The sequence below is a fragment of the Salmo salar genome, chromosome 27 (assembly GCF_965601325.2).
Source record: "Salmo salar chromosome 27, fSalSal1, whole genome shotgun sequence".
Lineage (NCBI taxonomy): Eukaryota > Metazoa > Chordata > Actinopteri > Salmoniformes > Salmonidae > Salmo > Salmo salar.
Window position 1 is genome coordinate 33,201,022 of NC_138317.1, and position 4,691 is coordinate 33,205,712.

The 4,691-nt window shown below is 47.6% G+C and overlaps 1 protein-coding gene across 7 annotated transcripts in view; it reads right to left on the reverse strand.

The window, feature by feature from the left end:
* The window catches only part of ppp1r9a (protein phosphatase 1, regulatory subunit 9A), a 129,012-nt gene that overhangs the window by 122,346 nt on the left and 1,975 nt on the right, over positions 1-4,691 (reverse strand). The window contains exon 1 of one of the 7 annotated variants that reach the window (XM_014178494.3): positions 707-911. The exons of the other annotated variants lie outside the window; for them this stretch is intronic. The gene's annotated coding sequence lies outside the window, so the exon portion shown is untranslated. Of the gene's footprint in view, positions 1-706; positions 912-4,691 lie in introns of those variants that run through there. 7 annotated transcript variants of the gene reach the window in all.

Below are 4,691 nucleotides of genomic sequence, written 5' to 3' on the forward strand. Positions count from 1 at the left end.
ATCAAATGTCCTTATTTCAAATGTGTTTTCATGTGTTACTACTATTCGATTACTGTACTTTCATCATACCACTACCCTGTTTGTGAGATTCAAATAGTTTATTTGCTAATCCCACATAGGCTACAATTTAAGATATAAAATGGAGAACATTAAACCACGACACACAACAACAGAGATACATGTTACAATGTTACAAAGTGAAAAGATATCGGATGCCGCCAGCAATGGTTTGTGTAGCACCCAGTCGATTTTCATGATCAGCAGGAATCCAGTCAACGAATGGCAAATTGCAACATTCTGCGAACGCACCCCTTTGCTACTGTGATAAACACGATAAACGTACTATAGACATTTTCGGGAAAGCAGCAGTAGACTATATAGTCTATCCGCCAAGCCATTTCATCAACGTCCCACATAAATGGTAAACTTCGAGATTCAAAAGATAAAACTGAAACGTATAACATTGTATCAGCTCGAGCTCTATCCAACATCCAACGAACAGATAGACGCGCCTCACCCGCACAGGTCATGGTGGTTGACAGCTCCATATCAACTGTATATTCTGAACAATTATTTCATTTCACTAGCCCATGTACAAGGAAAACGCTACTGCATAGTGTTGTTGATCATGTTTAGAAAAAGCAGAAGTTAACTGTTTACCACACATAGGCTACCCTTTCAACAATGCACAACAAGAGTGACTTACGTTAATTGCTTCGTGTGATGAATGACCACAACTTAAATATAGTCCCGTAAAAATTCACATAACATACTCTGCTTTCGTTATAAACCCCATCGAATACGACATTTCTATTCAAGCCCGTCGATAGTCCAGTATTGTATCGCCCTACTGAGACACTACAAGCCGTGATCTACACATCGCTAGACAACGCCATTGCAGGCAATGGGTGATGCTGACATGCACATTGGGGGAGTAGACGCTATTAAATATTCAATCTCAATGAGAGGTGCGCAACTGCGTGTTTTCTAAGGTGAACACATCTTATGAATCTTAATCAACGAGTAACGAATACATACTTTACATTTAGGAGATATGATGTTTTGCTAATGGCATACACATGTGACAGGTGTTTAACCTTATCGCAGTAATGGTTTGGTCCAATAATATGCATGGAGGGGGTTCCACTAAACTGCAGTCTGGTAGAAATACCACCACAAATAACTTTACTGGCTTTATTACTGTATCGAGCTCCAGCACAACACAGACCACGCGGGAAAAATATCAATTTGTAAATGTTTTCATCAGTTGTTATGTTGGTGTTGGATATTCACACAGATGATGTCGTCAATGTCTTCCATCTGTAACATTAAAAGTCAAAATGTTTAATATAAATGTTAGTTTAAATGGCTAGTTGCGAGACAAAGCTAGCCTATCACGTACAGTAGATATAACAGATAATGCAGATGTGTGTGTTAAACTGAGAAATACATTATTATTGTAGTTATTTTGATATATTATATTCATTCATCTAAGGGCCATTATGCCTATAGCCTACTTAGCCTACTATCTACCTAAGGGGTCAAATGTAACAATACACACAATATTAATCTAAGAAAACAATGCTGCGTTTGATCACTCGGATCAAGAAAGCCAGCCTACAGCATGTGGCTGACTGGGCCATGTGATTAAGAATGGAGAGCTTTGTCTGAAAGGTTCTCATTATTTATTTTCTAATGTGGGGACGCCATTTTAATAATAACAACATCATGCACTTCACTCTCACAAAAATACACACTTGTGGTATTACTAGTATATGCTGTACCACACTATTGTTATTTTAGTTTGGGAAGGACGTGGCAGGACGTGTTTGTTTAGAGTGTTTCGGGGTTTGTTGGGCTATGGTATTATGTAAGAGGGGTGTTTGTTTTATGTGTTCTGGGGTTTTTTGGTCTATGTTCTATGTTAGTGTATTTCTATGTTCAGTCTAGTCTATCTATTTCTATGTTTAGTTCATTGGATTGACCTTCAATTGGAGGCAGCTGTTCCTCGTTGCCTCTGATTGAAGGTCCTATGTATAGGGGTGTTTTTGTAATGGGATTTGTGGGTAGTTGTCTCCTGTTTAGTGTCTGAGCACCTGATAGGACTGTTAGTGTCGTTCGTTTGTTTTGTATACGTGATTTGTTTGTTTTTCCTTCTTCACATTAAAAAGAAGATGAGTATACACGTTCCCGCTGCGTTTTGGTCTGATCCTTACGTCACCCATTACAGAACTACCCACCACCAACGGACCAAGCAGCGGGGTAAGGAGCTGGAGAGGAGCTATCGGGAGTCGTGGACCTGGGAGGAGATCCTAGCGGGAGAGGGACCATGGAGGAAGGCTGGAGAGGACCGGGAGTGTTTTGCTGGAACACGGTTAGCATGGAAGCCTGAGAGGCAGCTCCCCCCCCCAAAAAAATTGGGGGGCACACGGGTAGTTTGGCTGGGCCGGGGTTGAGCCCTAAGCCAACTCCCCGTGCTTACCAAAGGCAGCGTGGTACTGGTCAGGCCCCGTGCTATGGGGTGATACGCACGGCGTCGAGGCCAAGCATCCACAGGCCGATATGCTTGGTGCCAGCATCCCGCATTTGCCGGGGGGAAGCGGGCACCCAGCCAGTAAGGGTGGTGCCAGTCCTGCGCTGGAGACCGCCAGTGCGCCTTCACGGCCCAGTGTATCCTGTTCCCGCTCCCCGCACTAGCCCTGAGGTGCGTGTCTCCAGTCTGGCGCCTCCAAAGCCAGCACCACGCACCAGGCCTCCAGTGCGTCAGCCCAGTCCAGGATGTCCTGTTCCCGCTCCTCGCACTAACCTTGGGGTGCGTATCTCCAGTCTGGTACCTCCACTACCAGCCCCACGCACCAGGCCTCCAGTGCATCAGCCCAGTCCAGCTCGTCCTGCTCCTGCTCCTCGCACTAGCCCTGTGGTGCGTGTCCCTAGTCTGGCACTTCCTAAGCCAGCTCCACGCATCAGGTCTGCAGTGCGCAGTCCCCGTCCAGAGCTTCCGGCAACAGTGCCTCATCCAGAACTTCCGGCAACAGTGCCTCGTCCAGAGTGCCCGGCGACAGTGCCTCATCCAGAGTGTCTGGCGACAGTGCGTCGTCCGGCGACAGTGCCTCGTCCAGAGTGTCCGGCGACAGTGCCTCGTCCAGAGTGTCCGGCGACAGTGCCTCGTCCAGAGTGTCCGGCGACAGTGCCTCGTCCAGAGTGTCCGGCGACAGTGCCTCGTCCAGAGTGTCCGGCGACAGTGCCTCGTCCAGAGTGTCCGGCGACAGTGCCCCGTCCAGAGCTTCCGGCCCACAGTCCGGAACCGAGAGAGTCGCCCTCCAGTCCGGCGCAGCCAGAGTCGCCCTCCAGTCCGGCGCAGCCAGAGTCGCCCTCCAGTCCGGCGCAGCCAGAGTCGCCCTCCAGTCCGGCGCAGCCAGAGTCGCCCTCCAGTCCGGCGCAGCCAGAGTCGCCCTCCAGTCCGGCGCAGCCAGAGTCGCCCGTTGCGAGGGTCTTCAGTTCGGGGTCGACGGAGAGGGACCTCGCTCTAGAGGCAACACTGAAGTGGGGTGAGCCAGTGGTGGAGCGGGGTCTGCGTCCCGCTCCTGAGCCACCTCCGTAGGGGGGAGTATTGGGGGGGGGGGGGGGGGGTGTTGCAGAAGAACCGTCGGTGACGGTGGCCACCCTCCCTTCCCTTCCCTGTAGTTTTGGGATTTTTTTTGGTGGGTTATTGTTTTGCTAGGTCCTATGTATAGGGGTGTTTTTGTAATGGGATTTGTGGGTAGTTGTCTCCTGTTTAGTGTCTGAGCACCTGATAGGACTGTTAGTGTCGTTCGTTTGTTTTGTATACGTGATTTGTTTGTTTTTCCTTCTTCACATTAAAAAGAAGATGAGTATACACGTTCCCGCTGCGTTTTGGTCTGATCCTTACGACACCCGTTACAAAAGGATCAGGTTTAATGCAGTTCGTTGTGGAATAAATAGATTTCACATTGGCATGATGATCAGCTGGATCAAATGCTTGTCTGTTTAGAAAATGAGAATCCAGGACAGAGTGAAGGCATGTGCTCATTTTGCTAAATTCTTGACCAACATTGTTTCCCCCACTGAATACAGTGTTTTGTCCTCGACTGGCCAATGAACGGGAATCCTCATATACAGTAGACTATGGTATATTATGAGATACTGTACATGACACTCACCATATCTACCCACAAGCACTAGCACCTCAAATCTGTACACGTTGCTAAGCAACCTAAATATAATCTTGGAAATTGAGAGAGAAAAACAACCTGGCACTGCAGAGAAGAGGAGATGCCATGCTGTTCTTCAATGTGCATTGAACGCACCAAATCAAGATCCTAATAAATCAATCCGTATACACACAGTATAAGATACTAATGCATCATTCATAACACACACACCATCATTGATCACACGCAAATATAGGTATGCCAGTTATAAAGACCATTAAAAGTGTGCCTATATGTCCCCTGCATAATACACTCCAAGGGAGCAAGATGGAGACTTAAGAGTCAGATGGACCCTTCTTTCCTTTACCAGGTCCCTTGGCTGAGCTGAATAGGCCAAAGAGCAAAGGGGGCTGAGAGGCTGAGCATGACCATCTGTCTGCTGGCTCTCCACAGGGGGGAGAACAGATTTTAATAGACTTCTCAGTCATCTCACTGCCCTCTTTACAGCTGGGTTTACAC